The sequence below is a fragment of the Acromyrmex echinatior genome, chromosome 15 (genome assembly GCF_024713525.1).
Source record: "Acromyrmex echinatior isolate Ae372 chromosome 15, ASM2471352v2, whole genome shotgun sequence".
Taxonomy (NCBI): Eukaryota; Metazoa; Arthropoda; class Insecta; order Hymenoptera; family Formicidae; genus Acromyrmex; species Acromyrmex echinatior.
The window spans coordinates 6,129,581-6,155,981 of NC_141866.1; the positions used below are offsets into that span (position 1 = coordinate 6,129,581).

At 31.1% G+C, this 26,401-nt stretch overlaps 2 protein-coding genes across 15 annotated transcripts in view; one reads left to right on the top strand and one right to left on the bottom strand.

Moving 5' to 3' along the window:
* Nucleotides 1–20,086, bottom strand: part of LOC105148918 (uncharacterized) — a 74,615-nt gene extending 54,529 nt beyond the window's left edge. The window contains exons 1-3 of one of the 2 annotated variants that reach the window (XM_087414128.1): nt 19,792–20,086; nt 9,354–9,398; nt 6,300–9,080 (exon numbers count right to left, since the gene is read on the bottom strand). The gene's annotated coding sequence lies outside the window, so the exon portion shown is untranslated. Of the gene's footprint in view, nt 1–6,299; nt 9,399–19,791 lie in introns of both variants that reach the window. The other variant, XM_087414127.1, reaches the window with a different exon arrangement.
* A 4,562-nt stretch (nt 20,087–24,648) lies between these two features.
* LOC105148919 (neuroglobin) overlaps nt 24,649–26,401 on the top strand; it is a 43,971-nt gene continuing 42,218 nt past the window's right edge. The window contains exons 1-2 of one of the 13 annotated variants that reach the window (XM_087414141.1): nt 24,649–25,013; nt 25,499–25,528. The gene's annotated coding sequence lies outside the window, so the exon portion shown is untranslated. The other 12 variants (XM_087414143.1, XM_087414142.1, XM_087414144.1 and 9 more) reach the window with 12 other exon arrangements.

The following is a 26,401-nucleotide window of genomic DNA, read 5'->3' on the forward strand; positions in this document are numbered from 1 at the left end:
TGCACGTTATATAATTTGATGTATATCGCTTATTATACACACACAAGGTGATCCACTCTTAAATAAAAACCTTAAATGAAAATCTTAAATGAAAATATTTTACTTATTTTTGATGATACGAAAAAAATGTTTTAGATGAAAATGAAATGATTTCAAGGGAACGTATTGCAGATACGTTTTTTTTCTAGGTGGAGGTGAAAAAAATATAAAGGTCTCCTCCTCTTTTTTAAAGAAATTATATAATTATATAATTTTTTTACATAATATGATTGCTCTATTTATTCTGCATATAAAAGTATTAATATAAAGATATAAAAAACCTAATATGAGATATTTTATACTTTATTTTAGCACATATTGATATAAAATATTCGATATCTCGTAAACTATTAATTTTTTATACAAGTATTAAATATGCAGAATATATTTTATAAGTTATAAGTATACAGAATAATTAGAGGAATCATATTATTTAAAAAAAAATCATATTTCCATTAAAATCAGTTCCATTAAAAAATTTACATCTTTTTGGCGCCTTTACCTAGAAAGAAACGTGATTGAAATACGTCTCTCTCGAAATTGTCCCACTTTCATTTAAAACATTTTTCATTCATCATCAAAAATAAGTGAAGTACTCAAGGTTTTCGAATGAAATAAACTAATAAACTTATATATAAAAAATATCTTGTTTATAGAACAAATTTTTAAAAAAGAAATCTAAATACGTAAAAATAGGACGTCTCTTTTGTGGCTGGCCTGAATTTGTCTCGGGTCAAAGATTAAAGTACGAGCTGACGACATTAAATTAGTAAGCATGTCGCTTACAAAGTTGTTGAACTATATGCTCGGCTTGTCATGGCAAAATACACGTTGCAAATGCACCGCCGCACGCTAAAGCACTAACGCTAAAGCACGACAGTGTGTTCGCCACTCTATACGACCGTCTAATTAATTACGAGTGGCGAAAAGCTACTGCAGATAACGACACCAAGAATAGCCAAATGGTATTCGGTGCGCGAAGGGCATCACGAATTAAGCATCCTCGTCTTCTTGAACACTGTCTTCTTGAACTCAGAACACTGCGATCCAGAAAACATTCTTATGTCTAGTTGCGATTGTATTACGATCTACCTTGGGTAATGATAGGTTATTTATAAGAATCTACGAACGACTGCATTACAGTCTTCATAATTTTATAGGATTTACGTAAAACTAGCTCGAAACCTTAGTGATTTGACATGAAGAATGCAAATAACATGCATCGCTTTTTTCCGCATTACGCGAATTCAAATGTCTCTGAAACTATTACGTGGGAACTAGAAACTCGCTTAGTATTGTGTAGAACTTAAATCCAGGCATTCTGAAACGGTTCGCGTTTAAGTAACAAGATTATAAATTGTAAGCTTTTCTATCCTAGTAAATTATCAAATAATTTGCAAGGACAGAACCAGAAGTGAAAGCTTTAAGATTCGATCTATTACAAAAGATAGTTCTTTATGCCTATATTAAAATTGCAAACTTTATAGCTTCAGACACTCCTTAATTTTTAAAAATTAACAATAAATATAAAAATTTTGAAGATGATTGCAACATTGTTATATTTATTGTTAATTTTTGAAAAATTAAGAAATATTTAAAGTTAGAGTTAAAAATTCTCAATATAAACATAAAAGATTATCTTTTAGAATAAATTGTAATTGAAAAGCACGTTTCTATTTCTAGTTCCTCTCTTGTTAAAAGAAAAACTACATACGTATATTATCTATTATATTTTTTGTTATTTTTAATCTCCGAACATCTTTCTTCGAAAATATCTTTTAAAATATTATTTTTCAAATAATTTTTAAATTTAGAAATTAATAAAAAGCTTAAAACGTGTATAATTTACAGAAAATATGAAGAAGAAGTTATATTTAATTATACACTAAAATTAGTAAACTCCATTGCAAATCTACCAAATAAAAACTTTTTTAAATTGATGACAATTCCTTTCTACTGTTATTTATTAATAAAAAAATACAGTAATTTTGCTACTATGTTAAAAAAAGTAACTGTAATATAAAAATTTAGGTTTGAACAAATTTACAACTTTCATTTCATGAAATCGATAAAAAATTAATAATTACTAACGAAATTAACGAAATACTATGTTAATATATTGATTACAAAATTGACCATCATAAGAAGTTTGAAAAATTCGATTTAAAAAAAAACAAACGAGAATCTAGATTCAACAACTTCAAACGAGACACCGTTTTGATCGCATCAATTCACTGTAATTTTTTTAACATAGTTCCTCGCTAGCATAACGATGATTCGATAAATCAAAGTATCTAGGAACTAACTGTACTTGAATTTATCTCGCAATAGTCACGATTCAATCGAGTGCGTTCCGGGACAATAAAGAGAAGACGCTCAATTGTGACTCGTGCCATAAAGCCAGTTGGTTCACGCATCGTTAACGATAGGTAGCATCCTTAAGCTCACGATATTTAACGTCAATATTAAAAATAACGATATCTTACGAGGTATCGAGAAACAATATTTTTTTCTCTGGAGATAGAAGAACACAGACTTTCTGATATTTTCTGAGAATTCATGTAATTGACTTACTTTCTGAAATAAACCGCAAACTTGCTCCGTACTTGCAACTAATAAATTGTAATTATGGATATAAAAAAATAACATTAGAAACGTGACATTCATAATTTCCATCTTCAGATACTTGAGATCTCGCAATACTTGATATCTCATTATCTCTCGCTCATTATTTGTATATATTATAACGGTATATTCTTCCTGAGATTCCGATAACGATATTTATAAATAAATGAAAGCAGACATGACCTTTTTTTCAAAATGACTGTGTCTAAACAACGTAGAATGCGATTCTATGCGTAAATCTTTGCTGCATTCATGCATGAATGTGTTTCGTTTACATGCATTGACTGGAATTATACAATCGTCGTGTTTTTTGCGACAACGTGTAAATTGATGCGCGTCTTAATTAAGCCGATATCGAGGGCAATGAAGAACGACTTTATATCGATAAAGTTTACTTTTACTGACAAGTGCATTCAATATTGGACTAATTTTCTTTCATTCGAATTTCAAATTTTTACATTCTTTATCGTGATATATCTGCGTTTGCACGGATATTTATAATTATTTATTTATTATATGTATATTTTATATTTCGATTTTATTTTTATTTGAAAACTAAATTAAATATTCTAATTGTGATAAATATTGAAAACGTAATTTTTTAATTATTTTAACCGCCTAATCTTAAGAATGTTTTCATTATTACTTTTTGCATTTATCCTTTTATAAATAAAAATTATAACTTGTTAATTCGATATTGAAATTTTATCTGTATCTTTTTGCATTTAATCGTCATGTCGAGAAATAAATTACGCGCTGCTGCTAAATCGTTTAGTTAAACAACTTCATCATGTACAGTAGTGAATGTAACTTCATTTGCTTCGCGCTTTGTTACGATTGTGGTTTCATATGTATTTATCTGATGAGCAGATAATGTGTTCGACATCTCTTATGTCCCGTTACAATTTAACGTCTCTAACTAATGACGTAATATATTAGCAAATACTAATCACGTGATTGCCATTGCAGTAATACTGCATGTTCAATGGAAACATATCTTCTTGTCAGAAACTATATTTTCCAACATCAAATTGATTGTGATTCTGCAGAAATCAGAGTTTATATTTTTTGTCATATACATTTTTGATTAAAAATTATTAATTAGTCTTTTTTTTATGTATATGCAATTTATTAATTCAATAAGTCTCGTAAATCGAATATATGCATGATGCATATTAATTGAAGAAAAAAAAATCGAGTACTAAGGAGAAAAATCAATTAATAAATAAAGATAAGTTTTCACATGAAAGGAGGCCAAGAAAGTGAACGACAGGTAAATGTAACAACGAATTGCAACGAGCAAGCCGCGAAAGGTTCTTGGGGAACAGGAAAACAATCTGAGAACAGGTGAATGAGCGCGAGAGAACTCGGCTATTGACGCATAATTATGTGCACAACCAGCGTGAGTTTGCATGTGCACGTAATGTTTCAGGTCAAAGCCACTCGCGAAGCTATGTATCTAGACAGCAAATTCTTTTCAAATGTATACGAATCCGCACATTTTTTGCAACATGGAGTTTGTCCCGATGAATTTATTGCGAGCCTACTTCACGATTCAGCACAACTCAACTTCAAGAGCGTAGAATCAATTTATCATAATTAAACGGTAATTACAAGAAACATGTCGCGCGATCAAGTATCAGTTTTGATTAAGCTTTTTAATGTAAATACTTTTATGTTTAATATTGAGTACGAAGAATGGCAGAATAGTGTCGATAAAAGTATTATATGAAATACCTATCTATTTTGATTTATGAGACTTATGAGACTATTTATTTCGAACTGTATAAAAATAAAAAGTTAGAAAAGAAGATAAATATTTAATGTTACTATTTAGAAACAATATATATGTCTATTACCGTCCAAATTATACTTATATAACCAAGTTACACTTATATATATTTTTCTTACATATTCTAGCGAACAAATTTTGATATATCGATATTTTGGTTAAAACTATTTTATACCGGGTATTAATTCAGTTTTCAATTCTACACGCTATGCTTATATACAAATAACTTCATTCTCGCGTTTCTAAAGATCTGAAAACAGACGTGTTCTATTACGGAGGCGATCGTATTTCCCTGTCGCGTTACACAGCAGAAGCCGCGATCGAAATAACATTATCGGCACAGATGACGGAGAAAAACGGGTTCTTTCCCGCGCGGGTAAATATTAATAAATCCATAAATCCGCATACGTCCTCGAAACAGAATTTATATAAGTAGTCGATCGAATCACGGCTAGCACATCGTCATCCGGGATTCGTGCCAGTAGATTGCGGATAATCGCCGCGGGAGTCGAAAATATGCTGTCGGCATCCATGACGGACGTGATAAATATGTATCGCCGTATTTTTTACTCTCGACGCATAATTTGCCAAAGAATAATAGCAAAAACCTTGACTGACGCGTGTTAAGTTTCGAAAGATGAACAAAACAGCAATCTCTTTCGTAAATTGACTAAACACTAGATAATTTTTTAAATTATCCAATGAAAATAAATGGAGTATTAAAATGTTTTCCTATTTATAATATTTTTCTCTTTTTATTGTTAATTTAATTTCACTTTAATTTAGATAAAATTATTTCTATATTAATAATGAAATCACAATTAATGTGAACAATTTGCAATTCTATCTATATTCTATTTATTATTAATTTTATAACATATATATTTATTTATATTTAACTATTTATTTATTAATTATTTATTTAATTTATTTACCTTTTATATTGATACTTATCAATTATTATTTTCTTTCGCGATTATTTATTCACGTTTTTATTACTTTTCTTTTTAAAAATAAGTCTCATTTAAAATGTATTATGTGGAATAAGGAAGAATATGGGAGAGTTAAAGCAAAATAAATTATTTACTTTGTCTGATTTGCATGAGAAATCAAATACGACGTAGTCTGAAAAAAATTTTAAATCTTTCTTCTGTGTCTTTTTCTCTGTTTGTTTACAGATTTAAATATATTCTTTTTGGAGTTATATGTTGTAATTAATTTATTATGCAAATCTTTTATCTGATGATAAAAGTTTATCTCATTATAATTTTCTTATGATATCAACACTATTTTACTTCCCTGTCTCTTGTAAACTGTTTGATATTTACATAATAAGACTAAATAGTGTTAGAATATTAAATAATATAAAGTTATAAATAAATATAGCGGAGCTAACTTTTAATCGTCGAGTTTTTTATTATATGCTAAAATCAACTTTTGCTTAATTAAAATGTCGGTGTAATTGACTTTCAGATACAAAGTGTTAAAATTTTTCTTTTAAACTAAACTTTTTAAATCTAATCAATTAATAAGACGTTATCATATATTCTTCGTCAAAAGTTTCGACAAGGCACTCGGGATTTAATTACTAAAAAATATCTACTTTTATAACTAAAATAGTCGTTCTCTTTCAAAATATCTTTCGAGAAATGTAATTTCATATTAAATAAAAAATTAGTCACTAAAGTTAATTATTATTATTAAAATTATATAATTGAGAAATCTGAAAAATTTTGAAATCTTTGAAAATTTCGTAAATCTATGTATATAATTCTTATGACAATATCTAAAAATATGCAAAGATAAATTCGTGCTTCCCCGAAGAAGAAGCCATTGGACTCACAATGGTAATTCCAAAGCGATTGCAATTTCACGTCTTACTCGTCCTTGAACACAAGTATAGATAGGCAAGCAGGATTTTCCAGTAGCCGGTGAAGAGGCGCCTCTTCCTCTTTCTCCTCCTGCCTCTACTCTCGAGCACGTTCTTCACACGTAAAAATCCGGTTTTCCGAAGCGCGGAGAGTATCTCCCTTCGTCACACGCGTGAATATTTGACGTTTTAACGAGCGCAGCACCTTTATTAGCACCGTTCGCATCACTCGCGCGCAAAGTTCCGCCGATGATGAAACCCTTTCAATAATAACAATACTCGATGAGTTCTTTAGTGTCTTTTCACTTTTCCGTGCGAATTCGTATAGCGAGTCTCGCTAACGTCTCGTGGACAAGTCCTCTTCAGAATTGGCTCCGTGATGATTCACCTTTCGCGAGCGAGAGACGTAGAAACCGCGAAGAATTCCGACCGAATTTCCGAAAGCAAAGACTTTTTTTCAGCGCGGATTCCACTGATGGAAAAAAGAAACCGTTTACCGCGAGTTTTTCTCAGGACGACGCTCATGAGAACTCGAAGAGAGAAGACACGCACCGCGCTCGCGGACCGACGCGGCACTTGGGTGTCTGAAGGTGCCTCAGGTGAGACGCCAGGTGGGTACCAGGAGAAAAGGCGCAGCGGGCCCTCTCCTCTCCTTGTCTCGACCGGTCCCACCGCACCCGGCGAGCTACGGACAAGGTTTATGGCGAACGAACGGAATCCAAGCGTTCTCTTCTACGTCCTGAAGAAGGGCGGAGGCGCCTCTGTTGGATCCGATGATCTCCTTACGGGGCCCGGGCCCTCTCGAAGTTCCCTACTTTATCGGTGAGGAGGAGACTTTAATGCGTATACAAAATAGATGAATAGATCGGTGAATCAGGTTGGACGGGATTGCTCGTTAGGTGCGAGTCTCATTACATTAGATCGAAAGAATTCAAAGAGATTTAAATATATTTTACTCACATTCAATTTTCAAATATACTTTTCGAAACATCTAAGAGGATAAATGTGATCAGTTAAATTTTCTTGAACGTATTTCTTAAACTTGGTATATTTAAAATATAAAAAGGGGGGGGGGGTATATTTAAAAAGTTAAGGTATATTTAAAATCATATCCACTTTAATTAAAAAATAATTCTTTGCGTATCTTTCATTCTGTCTCAAATTTAGAAATATGAAAATTAATTTTCAATATTATTTTAAATTATTTATAGACAGATAATGGGGAAGTTCGGTTGCTACTTTTTGTTAAATTATATAAACAATTTATAATTAAACTGCGAGATAACTTGAAGATTTATGCTAAGACGATTTTAAGAGAAGATCGTAATAAGTAGACTAGCTTTTATAACTTTATATGTAGATATAATCTCAGAAAATCATTAATCTGTTGTATAGCACTTATTATCAAGTGTTATTTTTTGCGGGGTTATATGGATGAAACTTTAAGTACCGCTTTAAGTATCGTATTAATGTAGTACAAAAAATATGAAAAGATGACTATGAGTTCGGTTACGGAATAAATAACGACTAAAGAATCGGGAACGTGGAACAATTTAATATTTCTAAGCGCGATTACGTGACGTTGACTGTTAATTTGCACGTAAATTGTCGGCCGTAATTAATTGTATCAAGAATAATGTCGACATTACATATGAACATTTCAGCATTCGATATTAGTGTTAATGAAATTAGCACGACGAATTCTAATGCTATAATAATTAATCGTACACCTATCTGATGTGTTACATCGCGATTGAGATAATTATAATTAAGTTATACTTAAATTTTCCAAATTTTGTAGTCAAATTATTGCAAAGAACTCATTTATATCTTCGCGATGTAACTAGACTTGTAGTTCGGCAACAATAAGTTTCCGTTTTATCTAAAAATTACCGCCACGGTCTATGATGAGCGCGAAGGAAGAATCTCAGTTCTCTTGCACGCATCAGGGGCCTCTGCTGAGTTCGATGATCTTTACGCGCTACGAATCTCGCTTCCGAGGTCTCTGCCTTATCGATCACGATATCGAGGTTTCCTCGATCCTTTGCTCTAATGAAAGCTCTAATAGAAAATTATGTGGCTCAAACGCATTCTCCGGCAACAAGTGGTGAACACGAGTTATGAGTTGCGCCACAAGTTAATTGCACTCGAATGCTAATAATATCGTGAGTCATTCGCCACACCGGATGTTGGTTATGATTTTGTTATTTTCAAGTTTCCTCAGTGATAGTGCAAATATTTAATTATAATACAAATTGTATGTACATGTTAAAGTTGCAAATTAAATCGATAAATCTGATGATGGAAAAAATCCAGTGAAATTTCTTATGAAACTTTCTATCTTATCGGTGTTTTCTACACATAAAAAAAAATAACTTTTCTTAAATAAAAATGAAAATACTTCTTTTTTCAAAATATTTTTTAAATAATATTTAATTAGTAAAAAAATATCTAAATAATTTTAATTATTCAAAATTATTACAAAAAATATTTAACTTTTTCAAAGAATATTTCCATATAGTTTTTCCTATAAAAGTAGGGAAACTTGAAAAATATACATGATAAACGAAATTTGAACATTTTTTTATTAAATACGCAGCAGAGTGACTCAAGCTTTCCGTTCCTTTCCGATTTTTCATTTAATTTTCGAAGATAGAATTGACACAGAAATTTGCTTTTCCTTCCGTTTACGAGAAGGATAGTTTAGCGGGTAAAAGCATACTTACTTCCAGTCGGGTAGTCAAGTCGGCGTTTCTGCAACATATATAGGATAGAAGACACGTAAATTAAAGCTTGAAAATTTAATTAAAAAATAATTTCACAATGAATTTTATTTATAATGCATTGCACTGGGCACAATTTAAAAATAAATAAGAAAATCTCGAGAGCAATTAGGATAGTTAAGAATATAAAATTAAAATAAACCTTGTAAAGTTAATATGCTAAACATTTCCTTTTTACAAAATAGTCAATAAAATAAATTTTAATTTACATGTAAACCGATTTATTTGTATTAAATGCACTTACCTCGTAATCACATGTTGGCAGATTTACGTTCTTCGTCTGCATTTTCTGTAAAAATGAAAAAAATGATTGTAAAAGTGATTGTAAAATTGAAAAATTAAAAATTTTTATTTGTAAGATATTTGTTACACAATATAATATAAAATCGAAACTGCAGCGTTTTTTTTATCGCTTAAAAACTAACCGATATTTTTATAACATTTACCTAATTAAAATCTAAAATTTATGTTACATACAATAAAATATTAAATTAAGTTTATATTGTACGTTAAAATCTAAATTTTATGTAACATATTATTCGCAGATTTAAGATTTTTATTAACATCAGGTTATTAATATTCTTATAAAGATGCTTATTAGCAAAAATTATTAAATTGCTTTTCAAATTAACTTTGACCAAATATATAGAATTTCTCTTATTTAACTAAATTTTATGTTTTGCCTTGTCAGTTTTACTGATTTCTTCCAATTTCTCCTACATCTTTTACTGTAAATAGAGCAAAACTGCAATTTTTAAAACAGAAAATAAGTTATCACGTTCTGCAAGCACAAGCAGCCAACTATATACGAAGCGACCTACATTTTTATTTCTATCAATTCGGTAATAATAATAATAATAATAATAATAATAATAATTAAATACATTTATTTATTATTTCCATTACTTACAAATGCATATCTATATTTGCATCTGTGTAAATCTGCATCTAGCGAAACAAATGTTGTTGCGCATGTTTATTATACATATACGATCGATCGCAGTCGTAAAAATGAGACGTGATATGGGACCACTGTGAAACTCGCACAAACAACAAAGTTAGATTCTGTAGAAATAATGCAGAATGTGGCTGATCGTTGCCACACGGTGTGGCATGGTTTATGAATCGAATCCGCGCTCAACGGATTCCATCTGTAAACAAGAGTGAGGGGGGTGGGGAAGCCTTCGGTTCTTCCGACCGAGAGAGAAGAGATCCCTTCGGTTCCGTGACCCGCAGCCATTATGCGTCGGAGCATTTTCTCACGAGATACCCCGCTCTAATTATATGTCTAGCCTCTGCTCCTGAAACCTACGGCTTTATTGCTAAATATGCTCGCGCTATGAAACGGGCCCCCCGAGGAAAAAATCTAATTTCTACTTCGTGCTCCGTACTTAGGAAGCCCCCAAGTTTCGCGGGACCAATGGCTGCGTTCGAAAAACACGCAGCGGCTGTTCGGCTGCAGCCCCATAGAATCTCGGTGGTATAATCTCGGGTTAATCGCATAATACCGACAGCCGCGACATCATAAACGGGCGCCCCGACGAACGAGAGCGTCAGCCGCTTCGAAAAGTCGCCCGAAAGCGTTTCCACGTAATTAATCCTTTTACCCCGGGCGATTGTAGTAGCGCACTCCGAAAGCATTTGAACGTCATTTCCTCCACGGAATACTATACTTCGGATCGTATTATATCCGAAACGTTGCACTGCGAGATCAATAGATAATGAAGTCTCATACACAAACGCATTCATTATTATTCACTTGTAATTAGTTATTTTACACCACCGCGGATGCGCTGTGAAGAAATATTTAGACATTGCTAATGAAACGATATATTTGTAACGGATTGGAGATAGTAAATAAATGCATTTGTATTATTATTATTATTAATCAATTGTATAAATAAATATTAAATGATGACAGTAAAAATGTTACGATTGTTGAAACTCGAAATTCGCGCTTATATATATAGCTTTGCACGTACGAATTCTTCAATATTGGAGATAATGTATTTTGAATGGATTTTTAAATTTAGTTATCTTTTTTCGCAATTTTTTTATATTCAATTTTAACTTTTTGGTGTCACAATACGGGAATAATACATTTGAACATGATATATATCCAACTAATTCGATTGCTTATACCTTTCATAAAAATGAACATATTGTAAAAAATTGTTTTTAATTGAAATGCCAGACAAAGAATATAACGGTATCAAAATGTAGGTCTGTATATAGTGACTGCAAATATGTATGTACTTTTAATAGAACAGTTATTAAGCGATAGAAAAAATATTGAAAAAGCATTGGAAAAAACCATGTATGCCAGATCCAAAATGGTATCGAAGGCTTAAATAAGTTTCAAATTGAAATTCTATTTAAAATTTGTGTTAAATTAAGCTCATCTCTAAAAGCTTTAAAACATATTGTTATTTCTAATCGCTTCTCTATAATTTAAAATTTATTAAATTTACATCTTTGAAGGAAAAGTGAATTTTTTTAATTTGTCGTAGAATCTTTCTACGCGAAACATGGCTATGTTTACAGGTGAATTCATATTCGCGTATATAAACGAAAGAAATAAACTGCGACATTTGTATCTTGCCGACTGTAATAACGATAACTCTCTCGTTTTGAATGAGACTCGAATACGTTGGATGCTTATAGAACAAGCAATATAGCTAAGCAATATAGCAATTCTGTCATACATAAAATATGTGTTGCAGTAAAATGCGCGAATACCAGCTCTCTCTCTTTTCTCTCTTTTCCCTCCCTCTCTCTCTCCTTCTGTTCCCTTCTCGTAGAAGAATCAAGAACGAATGCGCTTATGTTTATAGAACTTAAACTGAAAACTGGAGTACTACTGTTCCCAATAACGGGTTCGCGTGTATGCGGCTGTATTTGTGTATGTGAGTACATACATGCATACGCATATGTTCGAGACCGCTACACGCTCGATAATCAACCGAATTGGTGAAACCGTGTGTTGTGTATCTGACAGGATATCCTCCATCAGCTTTAGTCGAGAGCGTTCGGGATGCTTCTTTTTTTCGGTTAAAAAAAAATCTGGTGCTACATCCGTTCTCTTGCAAGACTTTTGCCTCGATAATTTCGATCGGCTTCCCTGTCGGTTTCGTCAAACTTAGTCTGTTTGGTCGAAAATTTGAACCGAAGATTTTACCTTTATCTTCTTAGCAATTATCAGGAATATTAAGTATCCGTTATTTTTATCGCGCGGCGAAAAATGTTTCAGCAATAATCGGCAGTAATTAAAGCGATTGAACAAATGACGATAAAACAAATAATTTTTATTGTAAATTTATTTTTTCTATGACATTTGATTCATATAAAATTGCGAAGAGTTAAAGAGAGCGAGCGAACGAACGAGAGAGAGAGAGAGAGAGAGAGAGAGAGAGAGAGACTTCCTTTTTATGCAAACTAAGTCTTAAAATTGAAAATTCTAAAGTCAACAAATTAAAATTGAAAAAGTTTTGTAATTAATATCTCTTTGTTGAGAGTAAATAACTCATTAATAAGTCAACTTCTATTAAAATTCTTGATTAGGGTAATATACATCTTGGTTATAAATATGTAATAAAAATAAGATTCAGGAAAAAAATATTACGTATATAAACAGGGTTAAATGCAAGAAGGCAATGTCATTAAATCAACGAAGAAATGCTGATAAAAGTATCGCATTGTATTTATCAATTAATAAATTATGTACATCAAGATAGAAATCCTGATGATTAATATTAAGCAGTAAAATAAATAGTGTATATACGTTAACTTCTGTTTCTTTTTAGTCATACAGCATAATATTTACACAATAGTTATCGGACATGAAGTCTAACATGTAATATTTTGAAAGATGAAATTCACACCCGAAGCTCATTTCTCTTTTAGATTTCCTAATTAGCATATAACGTTGTTTATAGGCGTGCAAGAGGATTGGTTAATTTTAAACTCGAATCATAACTGTCTCGGAATCGTGCGCGAATTTACACTCTTGGATAAGTTTAATTTTGAAAAGTTTAATAAGCTACAGGTCGCGAGATGAAGCTCAACTACTCAAACATGGATATTTTCTCTATTAATGGAACTGCATATCCATGTTGGCCGCATGCGCGTTTAATCAATTAATTCATCGGGTGATCGATTTTCCTAATGTCTTCCAAATAGCTCCATTACGCGTAAATTCAACTGCTGCTTATAAATAAAATACATAATCGAGATAAATAGAATGTTTATTAGCTTATTATTTATTTTATTAAAGCTTATAAATTTTTTATAAAGAAAATTAAAGAGGAATTAAAGAAAGCATTCACAACTATTTAATCTTTTTTAATTGTAAGTTCTCTTATTATGACTATTTAACTGACAATTATTATATAAAATCAGTTTTTAATATAAATAAAATAATAATAGAAGTGTAACGTAGAAGAAAAAAAAAGCCAACTCGTTTCTTCTGCCTCTTATTGATGCGAGGACATAAAGTGTCACCCATCTCAAGTTTCGACCTCTCGAGGCCGCGTCTGTGCCTAGAATTATAATTTTGTACAAAGTCAGGATTCTTAGAAAAATCCCCGAAGCGCGCGCGCGCATTCTACCGCCGTCAATCGAGAATGTACGATACGATCTATGATAAGGAAGTCACAGACTTGAATTTACTAGAAATTGCTTTCACGTCGGGCAAAGACCTTTGTATAAAAAGAGACTTCTTTTTCGTACCATACGAGAATTTCTCATGATTATTTAATTTGTCAATAAGTAATATAAAATATTTCGTGAAATTGCAGCTGAACTCTTTATTTTTCTTTTTCAAAGATTCTGATAAAGTTGTTACACGGGCTAAATTTTTTTTAATGTTATTAAAATGGCACAAGCATATCTCCTTTTTACAACAAATAAAATTATTTTTTTTAAGACAGTAGGTAATTTGTTATATTATAACAATTTTTTATAAGATACATGATATGAAATATACATGTGAGATACTAATATATTTTTTATGTCATATGCGAAAATTTAAAGCATAAAATAATCAGTTTGAATAAATAACATTTTCTTCAGTGTTTTTGTAATAACAGGATGCAAAGGAAATTATTAAATTTAGCTGCTTTTAATGCATTATACATTTGCTCGAGTGTTTAATTTATATTAAAAATTATTTTTGGCAATTAATCGCTTTTAAAATAAAATGCAAATTGCATAAAAATAAATACTAGATATTATTATACATTATGTATGCATTTTATTTTTTAACAGTAGAGTTTGTAATATTGCAGTAAAACTTTCACGTTCATAAATATTTTATTAAAATGAATACAAAACCTTTATTATAGTTTCACGCAATTATCGCAAACTGATTTTAATATGACTGTGGTGTACTAAAAAAAATTGAAAAAAAAAATTGCACTTAAATATGAGAATTCATGAATGTCGAATGATCAGAAAACTTACAGGTGCGAAATCAAGATACGCTTTTGTACTACGGCGATACTTAATGATTAACGACCTCGATTGCATTTTCACGTGCGTGTACGCGCTACGCTCGTGAACACGCGGATTGGTGCATCATGCATCAGCCGTGCGCTTTAAACCGTGGTGCAACGCGATACATCGCGGCATACTCGACGCAAAGAGTAGACTGTTCTCCACTTAAGAGGATCTAGGTATGGTCAATGCGGAGCACGCACCGCGAAGCGTGATACTCGTCGGAAGTAACCGACCCGTTACAATTGCAAATTACATCTCCCCATGACTTTCCTACTCTCGTGTAAACAACAAGGACAAATAGCGTTGGATTGCATATTTGCTCGTCGCGGTATCCCCGCCGCCATCGTACGTGTTTGAATTGTTAATCGAGTTTGCGTAATAAAAATTGCATATCGCTCGTTGGCGCATTGGCGGATCGGAGGAAAAACATCAGAAAAAATTCGATGATGCGTTCCGCAAGCTATGCTCAGTAGATAGTAGATGTAATAACGCGGCAAAATAAATTAGAGCAATTATATTCTGTTTGATAATTAGGCCTATTATAACAGAATATTTCGTAAGGTAATCATGATTGCTTCACTAATTAGAACCTCTATGCTGCTATTATGTAACGTTCATAAATAAATAGGTACTTATCGACTAATCATTTTCTAAATTTTCTACCAGATAAGATACATTTTGAACTACGAAACATGACATTTTGATAAAATTTTTTTAATTGAATTTAAAAAATATTTACATTTTCTATGTTTGATTTTATTCTCGACAATAACGAATTATATATGTCATATACGTATTAATATAAACAATATAAATATACAATATATCTATTAATATTATATTATAATATGATGAATATAAACATTATATATTCATTATATTAGGTGTTGGAATTAATTCGTAGCGTTTTACAAGTGATGGGAAGTACTTTCATTAATGTATTTTTTAATGCTCATGTGAAATAAATAACATTCTTTCATTAAAAAACGCTACGAATTAATTCCAACACCTAATATATTCTGTATATTTATATATTTACTATATATATTTAATTTATCTACTTTATTCATTAATAAACCAATTATATAAATCAGTAATTTTCAATCTTTTTTTCACCGTGCATATCATTCCATTGATTACATATTTAACGCGCGAAACTGTGAAAAATTTAATCTTTTTAAAATAGATTAATTAATTAAAAGAGCGAGCAGAGATAAGTACACTGCGCTGTTATGTAAAAATATTGCAGATGTAATGCGGTGTATGTGAAATTGCGATCTTAACATCTAATTTTCTCAACTTTAAACACAAATAAAAGGCGATCATTATTTAATTACTCTTGTACATTATCGCGTTGAGTATGTATTCCAGGAAATACGTATAATTAAAACAATTGCTTTCATTGACAAATTGTCAATTAAACTAACGTAATTTAAAATGTATTAATTGATGAAACAGATCCTATCCGATATCAGAAAAAGGTGTGCCGGTACATTATTAACTAGTATAGTCTCGAAAACTGGGTTAATGAAAAACTAACCGAGTAATACTGTCACGAGATCATTATCCTGGTTATCCAGATATTGATTGGATTAAGTTCCAATTAAAGAATCGGATGATCGAAGAATTAAATTATTGAAAGCTGCATTGGTCTTGCGTATCAAATAGTAATTGTAATAAAACGACCGACTATTTTGAAGATAAGTATCCCAATGGCCGGACATTTAAACGTAGGCTGTCATAAATAATACTATTTATAATATATTAGAAGATTTTTAATATAAATATTTGTATTTATTTGGAAACTCAACAAAACTCCCTTATGCAACGAAAAATTATTTGAATCTACTGATAACAATCTTTAATTAAAATATTTAAATAAATAATAGAATATGCGTCAATATACCAGCCGAACAGCTGGTCAGATACCGAGACGTAATTATCCCAGTGTCCGATCACAATTAAAAAATTAGTATGCTAACGGGAAATATTAATATAAATAGATTAGTTTAATAACAAAAGACAACTAATTCAAATTGATTTTTAAGATGAAAAACATTTGAGACTAATATTAATATTTAAATAAATAAAATTTTGTGTAACTGTTCGGATATTAGGTACTGTCCGATCCCAATGACTGAACATGTATCTGTGTCTCTTGACATTAATTTACACAATACTTTATGTATTTAAGTTAATATTAATCTCAAATATGCTTTTTAAAACGTAATATATTATAATTTAATTGTAATCTTTAAATAAAATTAAATTATAATACAGTAATAAAAAAAAGCATTTGAGATTAATAGTAATAAATTTTGTTTATATAAGTGTTCGGACATAGATACGTGTCCGATCACTGGGACGTTTATCTTATTCTCGATTTTCCGTTCATATTCTAAGGTGTAAAATATACACATTCTATCTTCTCAAATTTGATCTTAGCATGAACGTTCTGATTATCGGCGGATCCGCCGTCAAACGATGTAACATCAAGTCCGATTACTCACATGCAATAGATAGGTAGGAATTAGAATCGTTATTGCGTGCGGCAACTAATTATGGAATAATCATTCCGATAGTCCAGCCACCAGGTGCGTAAAAATAGCCAATGAAACGAAAGGTATTTCATGTATGTGTTGTATGGAATATTATTATTAAGTCCATGAGTAATTTTAATCGTAATTGCGTACCGAACAACAAAATAAATCTGTCTGTCAAAGAGTCTGAAATAAATACCGAGCATAGATTAAAAGTGCAAAGACTAAAAACGTCGGAAAAATTATAATACTTTACAAGTGGCATTAATTACAAAATATAATTTTTCTAAATAAAACGCGCGCGTGAATATCTTCTTGACTTTAAAGAAATAAATTGTAGAAGAAACGAATTAAAAAATTCTATATTTATAGTAGTTGCCACATTTTGGTTGCTACTACATTTCTCGTATCTTTCGGCGATAAATGCTCTCAACATGTTTCTCCTTTACAATTTGCTTGTCCAATAAAAGAGAAACATTTAGCTATTGCTAGGTGGGGATACCAAGAGATAGTGTAATTTTACAACTCTCAGAATCGTGGTTTCTTTCGTTCTCAAATAGTACTATCTAGAATCTTTAGGTTGCGATCTACTTCAAAATAAATTAACAGATTTTGTTTTAATGTCTCAAACGGATGCATCTTTTAATAAATTTTCTTCTGATTCTAACGTTAAAAGAAGTAAAATTTATTATATTTATTACTTTATCATGATAAAGTAATAAATATAATATAATAAATATTATAATTTTCTACTAAAGAAAATGAAATATTTAACATAATTCATTCGATTTAAGTTCTTTATTTTAATCTTTTAATGCAATTACAATATATGTATGATGCTATGAATTATAATTGATAGCCCCATTTGTAATTCATTGCGGTGATAATGGAATAGTTAATTTTGCCTTTCCAAATTAATTTGTTTTAATATTATAACATTATTTTAATGTGCTTCAGTGTTCTAATGCCTCTAATTCCTGCATATATAAAACTATTTTAAAGCTCCATTTTTAAAGCTTCGATAAGGAAAATGCAGTTCACGCTTCGCAGCATTTCTCGATGCAATATGGCCGCGATGTAAAAGCAAAGAGATTATGATCCCATTTATACCGTAAATTCCATTGAAATTTATGCGCCGCTACTTCACCGGAATGTCGCGGTCAATTATGAGAACGAGCGATTCCTTGCTCTTTTATTATTTTCCACAAGGCAAATAGAAAAACGTAAGATGGTATGAACCCATAATGTAAAAAAAAGGAAACGTGGAAATATTCTGAGGGATGATTTATCTCTAGACACTCTCCATGAATACTCCCCGTTTCCGTGGAGAAGCATTCCGGAGTGCATTCAAATTTACGTCAAAACCAACTGTCAGAATACTTAATCACGATGTTTACAACCAGTAAACGAATTATAATATATAAATATTAAATAAATATGAATCCAACATGGAGCAATAAATGACTATCATAAAGATAAGTAAATTATATAGATCTAGTATATGGATAATTAACACATAAAACTGTATAATCGTTGTAATTAATTTTTTATTTGCTACGTCTTAAGCGGCCATAATTTTTCAAGGCTCCTTAGAATGATATAAAATTATAAAAGAAATATCTCTCTGTTATGAAAGAAAGTGGAAACTGATGTAATAATAGGTAGAGAAGCGCTAAATAGATCTTGATGCCTAATAATATTTTTATGTAAATTTTAAATATATTTTCCAGCTCTATAAACTGCGCGCCAATTATTGTCTGACTTGAAACACAATCATAAACTAAAGCTAAAATAGTAATACCACAAATTAAATTGATAGTAGGATAGTATAAAAAGATCCAGGTTCGAACTCTGACTGGAATAATATTTTTCATAATAAATTTTTTACAGTGTTTTAAGATCCTTTCATTAGCATTATTGTTCAAAAATTGACAATTAATTTAATTTAGATAATTATTTATATTATCTAATTTATATTATCTAATTTATTATTATTCCAATTTTAGTTTATGAATTCATTTCAAGTTTGAAGTAATCAGCGCGCAGTTTATAAAGTTGGAAAATATATTTAAAATTTACATAGAATTTTACACAAAGATTTAGCGCCAAGAGCCTCGATTTTGGCGCTTCTCTACCTATAATTATTCATATAAACAGTATAGTTTAATTTACTTTTATTTGGTAATTTAAATAACTTTAACATTTAAAATTCCTGCAGCATTTTATTGTACCTATAAGTTTAATATTATAAAAAAAACATTCGTTATATTAATTTACAAAAGTAAATTCAGGCCGTTTTAATTTCAACGAGATTTATTTTTCTCTACCGCAGACATACGTGAAATGTATGTCGTCCCTGTAGGTGTCAGTAAAATTATGGATTCGAGTAAAAATATTAAAAACTTTTTATTTGCTCAGAACAACGAAGCGCGAAAATAGATAATAAACGAGAAAAGAGATGGAATTCATATCAAAGTAAAAGCATTTTTATGAAAAATTTTAATAGCATTTTTCTAAGTAAATTACAGGGAATGCTGCAATATAGATTGTAGGAAATGTATTCCGATGAATGCATTATTGTTATTCTCTATAATAAAAGAGATTATTTTTCGAGAGAAAAAAATTTATTTTTAACAGAGGACTTACCAATATTCTAGGAAATTTCCAACACGCGTTGTATCACAACATTCAGAGACTCTCACATTCAATGACGATTATTATGAATGTATACCTCGCTTACGCTTCACAGAAGTATGACTTGTTCAAAATTGTTCGTACGTATCGTATTTTAAATCGGTACAATTCAATAAATAAATCTGCGTTATTATTACTTCGATAAAATTAATGAACTATGAATATGCATACAATAAATTGCAAAATTATAAAATATTAAAATATTGTGAGATAATAACACCAAACAACACATGACACATTTCCAGAATTGATCTGTTTGGAGATTTCTTATATTTTACGAGAAAATGTGATGAACCCGACACGTTTCGTTTTATTACGTGGTAGATTTATTTTACCGGAAAGACTATCGAGACAACGTCGGTTCAAACGCGCTCTTCGTGACAAACTGACTTTAAGAACAAGCGTGTGGGGGCAACGGAACCTTGCGGCTTTCGGGCGGGTTAATACGAGTCCTGATTGGAAGTCTGCCTCACGCGTAAGTTGTTTCCCTTCTTTGTTTGACCCTTCTGGCTCTTAGGATTAAATTCAAGAGTTCGACAGTGATCCCCTGTAATGCTACGGAAGCTACGTTGAAGGTTTACATTCACAATATATGTATTTTTAATAGCTCATTTTGTGTTCGTGTTTATTATTTTTAAAAATGTTTACGTTAATGTATATATTATTATGCAGATTTGATTAATTAAATTCAATATATTAACATATGAGAATAATCGTCATGTAATGCTATGCATGAAAAATGCGAAAAGTAATCTCAAATACGAAATGTAAGATATGAAATTAATATGAAGTTATGCAGTTTATTCATCTTAAACTTATATAATACATTATTCTTTATTTCTCATGTATATAATAGTTAACCTTTCGATTCCTGAACAGAGCGAGACGTTCGCTTCATAAATAATCTTTTTAGAATAATTCTGCCAGAAGATTTGATAATTTTTATAGGTTCTTCTAATTAAATTTGAATTAGCTTTTATTTGAAACAAATAAATATGTAATGAATATAATTTTTGAAAAGATATATTATATATAACTATTTTATTTATTCGGAGCAAGTTATTTATTCCTTCTGAAAATATTATTTTATAATTTGAAAAGGATAACTTTTATTTACAATTTTAAAAAATTAATTTAATAATAAGTTATTTGCAATAATTGCGCAGGAATTATAATAATTGTCTCGTTATTAATTACAGTTTTAAGGATCTTCCATGTTACTAAATAAAAATAAATAACATTGTATTATATTTACGCTTTGATACGTTTATTTATTATATTTTAATGTAATGTTTAACAATACAAAAAAATAAATATAATAAATCTGAGACATGTCGTCGTACACGGACGTGTATTCTAAAAATATGTGATCTTTATATTCTATTTTAACAATTTTACTTTTTAAATTTTAATATGTTCAACAAAGCTTCAATGCAATGCTTCATGTTCTGTGATGATTAACAACGCTGCATCTTTATCAATTTGCGAGTGACTTAAGTATTATGGAACACATGTGAACTAATAATACTTGTATCATTCTTGCTGAGGAGGACTTCAAAGAGAGTCGAAACGTTTCAAAATAAAAAAGACATCAATCCAATATCTGAGTGTTCACTAAATAATTGCGCCGTTTATCATTACTGATTCATTAGCCTACTATATTTATTTTTTTGTATTGTTTAAAATTCGAGAGTCCTAATATTATTATTGTTATTGTAATGTCTAACATTATAAAGCTATTATAGCATGAGCTATTATACAATACAAAGAAAATTTTTTGAGGTCAGCCGTTTGTCTTACTTGGGAATTTATGTCTATTATTTATGTCTTATATCTGAAAAATTAGCATAAGAGTTGAAAGATTAAATAATAATTTTGGATGTAATATTATTTTCTTCATTAACAAAACATGATAATTTAAAACTTTAATGTATTGTATATTATATATCTGAAAGAGTGAGAATTTGTGGTCCTTCCTTACATTTTGCATATCACGCGATTTTGGAAATAACTTGATCATAAAATAAAAGGCTGACATAATTCGCCGAATTTATGTATAGATTCTAAACTTGGCCTCCGATGAATCATGAGTGAAGTGAAATGTTACCCATATCTAAAATCATTTTGTACAGGTAGATACTCGCAAAGTTTTGTTCAAACTGATGGATTCGGGTCGGCGAAGTTACGTTGTAACGATCCCGACAGGCTTGAAATTTCGAGCAACTTTCCGCGCTGGTTTATAATTCGAGGTTCATTTGTATCCGGCGGATAGTGCTTTCCGAATTTTTCTATTTTTAACGAGTAATTTGCAAACAGACAAAAGTTTCTACTTACAAACAGTGAGTTACTTTGGAATACGTATCAGAGGAAAATCTTGTTCTTAGGGGCTCTTATGATTCCCAAAGCATTTCTCGAAAGGTCAAGCTCGTCAGAGCTTCTTCCGAAGACAATCATACTGCAATTTTACTCAAGTCTCGTAAGTTTGTCTTATAATAAAGAAGAAAAATATGCGAAGAATTTATTCAAAAGCTCAAATTCTTGAATATAGATTATGAATATTATAATAATAATTATAATAATTATTTATACGATATAATAATTATTTATACGATATAATAATTTTTTTTCTCGGTAATAAAAAGATAACATTTTAGTATAATTTTGGATTGATCAAATGATTTTTCGTTTCTTTTTCGAAGAAATGCAAAAAAATATTGTATGTATAAAATCAAAAATTTTTCAATTAAAATATAATTCTTAGAAAATGAAATAATTTTTTTTTATTGTCTTTTCTGCTCTTATATATAATATATCAATAATTAAATTATATTTAACAAAAATCGTTTGTCATGTGAAAAAATAAAATTTTTTGCTCAGTGATAATACACATGTTATATATAAAATATATATGCGAACACGATTAATTCAAACTAGGTCACGCTGGTTTCTCGACGGAACTATACTGTTATTAAAAATAAGATTACAGCTGCAAAATTATGTTAACAATATCATCTCGCGCTTGCTTATATTGGTCTTGCATGTTGATCCCGGAAAGCAGCCTGTGATTATGGCAAGTCTGGTTAGGAACTTGCAGTAACTTCCATGACAACCCTGTCACGTATAAAGCAAAGTTCCTGAAGTGTTGATAATTCTGAACTAGTCCAATCAAAATGTAACAGTTACATTAATGCATTTAATACTTGCGAATCGCTTTCTCTCTCGTGACACATGTGTGAAAATGTTTCCTAAGTGTACGTGCGTATGCAATAATACCATCACATAAACTGATCGATATTCGCTTGTACATAGACGGAGGTGAATATCATATGTAGACGCGCAGTTGGACTCTGGATTAAATTTATAGAATCCCGAAGATACAGCTAGTAGACAGCTTAGAGTGTACCTGGGGACGATAATAAAATTGTTGAATCGAGTACGAAGTGTGTACTTAAAAAGCGGCCACGTTTATTTAAGCTCGAGCTAACTCCCGCAGCGCTCATCGCCGTATATTTTGTTTCAAAAAGAGATTAATTCTCGCCTCTCCAAATGTCACAGTCGTTATACATGTTACGTTTCTAAAACAGCCGCAGCAAAATATTCATACTCGTTTGGAAGATTATGCCAGTGCGTTTTATACGGAATTAAATTTCACGTATGAAAATTCATGTTACATTATACATGGATTGAAATTCCTACAATTTATGTTTATAATAAATTTATGATTCTGAAGTTGTATGTATATATATATATATGAAAATGATATCTACATTTGTTTCCTCCCGTAATTTTGCAAATATAAGAGATTATGAGTTAAAATGCCGCGAATACGTTACTCGTAATTCCTAATATTTAGCTTAGAGTTACAGGGTTGAATCAGTACATCAAACTAATGAAATTTAAGCTTTTAGACATTCCACAAAATATTTTTGTTTGATATATCCATATCTACAATTTTTTCTAATTCTTTCTAGGTTTTTTATATTTTTTAACTTATTTATTAAATAAACAATAAGAATAATAAATGAATGTTTTTGCACAGCAATACAATAATCCTAATAGTGATCAGTAATCGAGCAAAACAATTAGATGTATAATTAATAAATTAATATATATTTACGTATAAAAATATTATAAACGTTTCGACAAAGTCTTCCTCAATATAATAGAAATTTGAGCTTACTTATAATCTAATTATAATAATAATATAATGTAAGGAAAATTTTAATTAGATTATAAGTAAGCTCAAATTTATATTATAGGAAGACTCTGTGAGTCAAAACATCGAAAATAGTTTTTATACTTAAATATATATTAATTTATTAATTATACATCTAATTTTTTTGCTCAATTACTGGTGATCTATTAAAATTATGTTATTTAAAAACAATTGAGAAATTATTTTTCTCTAAACAATTTTATAACTCAATATAATAGCTAAAACATAGTCAAAATATCGTACATTTATTAAGTAATTACATGTTATTTATTAAATAAAACGGGCATCTAAGGAAGTAATTCGCTAAATATTATATAAGTAACTCATTAAATCGAAAATGTGAAAGATCACCATTCACCTTCAAGAGCAAAGAGGTGAGCTCTCTTGCGTTTGGTGGCTGAAAAGCAGTCAAAGCATCGCGACATCGCGTACGGAAAAGTGGAAAGTGGCTGATTAATTGTCGATGAGAAGAGAGAGAAAGATAGCGAACGAGAGAGAGAGAGAGAGAGAGGAGAGAGGAAAGCAGAGAGCAGAGAGTAAGAGAGGAAGAGAGGAATGACAAGAGGAGAACGGAAGCGGAGGAGCGCGCCTGCGCATCCTTCTCGCGAACGCTTGTTATGGAGGCCTCAGTCTCGGCTCGCCTGGGCAGTAGGCAACACGGCCGACGCCGAAGCACCGCGCCAAGTATCCGACCGGGGAGCCCCGGGGACGTTCTAAAGATAGAAAAGCGCGCGCCGTCGATGCGCTTCGCGCCGCGCTACCACGACGAGAAGCGCGTCTCTCCGCGCGACGACGCGGCGACACGGGCTTCCATCGTGCGACGACGATGAGGAGGTATCGCGCGTGACACGGAGGCACTGGAGCAAACGATCGAACACGACGATCGAGGACGCGCGCGGTGTTAAAGAACGAATAAGAGCGCCTCGACGAGGACGTCTTGAGAGAGCGCGGATTTCTGGTATCGCGAACGGTGTTACGTATACGTGTAGCGCGAGGAAACGCGGGATGACAGACGCGCGAATCGATCGCGCGAGACAACACGCGAGTGGAGCAGAAGTGACAAGTCATTCGATCTGTCGCTCGATGCTTACTGTGATGCTTGCGATTCGTTGGGAGAATCGTCGTATATATATATAAAATTTCATGATTAGATTTAGATGATCTACGAGAGAGTTTATAATGGAGATCTCTCATCGCGGTTTTTACTTCTCCGGCCGCTCCGCAAATCGTCTCGCGATCCAGTCGCGCTGATCCTCGACGAAACGGAATGTCGGAATATAGATAACGTTGTCCCGCAACGGAAATTGATAGAGGCGCGAGTTCAGTGATATATCACGATAACATGCTGGCGCGTTGCATCGTTGGGAACACGTAACGGGAATTCGCAGTTATTCGCGGGCGGAAGTGGATTTCACCCCATAAGCTGTTTATCTTTCAATATAGTGGCGCGTTTGTTCTTCACTTGATTCTTCGGTATAAATGCATTCAAGGCTGAATGGAATCGACCGCTGTTTCTCACGTTGGCGTTAATCCAACGAGCTTTTTGCGAAACCGGCGCATACGATATGGTGCTTTTTCCGAAACATACTGCGAGTAATTTGACGATGGATGTTTACTTGATAGCATATTGCGAGTAATTTGACGTCGGATGTTTACTTGATAGCAATCGCATTATACACGACGACTGCGGTCTGTTTGTGTAAATCACGTAATTTGATTTAAAAGCATACACGTAGATGTAAATTTATTATATTATTAATATCTCACGTTGATACATGCAGCATGAAAATGTACATATAATTTGTATGGCATTTCTCTTATATTTCTTTTTTTTTTATAAATTCTTTAATTAATTTGATTCTTTTTGACTAGGTGGATTTTTTGAGACTGAATCTTTATTTTTAAAAATATATTAAAAAATCGGTAAACTTTAAAATTATTAAAAACTTCACAATATAATTTATAACACACAATGCATTTAAATATTGTAAAGGGGAATTAGAAATTAAAATAAACAGAAATGTGTATTTGTTAATTAAGTTTAATGTTAAAAGATTGTACAATAGAAAATGATGATGTTCAATGAACAAATATTAAGAAAACATCGATATTCTCTCCTTATCGAAAAATCTATAGAAAGAAAGATCAGAAGTCTAATGCACTAGATATTTAGATTGTAAATGCTGTTTCAAGTTGACGCCTATATTTTTTATGATAAAATATCTAATTTATCTTTCACTCAATCTTCTGATGAAAAATAATTCTGAATATTAATAAACAGTTATAATAGTACTTATATAATACTAATATAAGTACTAATATAATAAAATATTTGGAAGCTTTCGA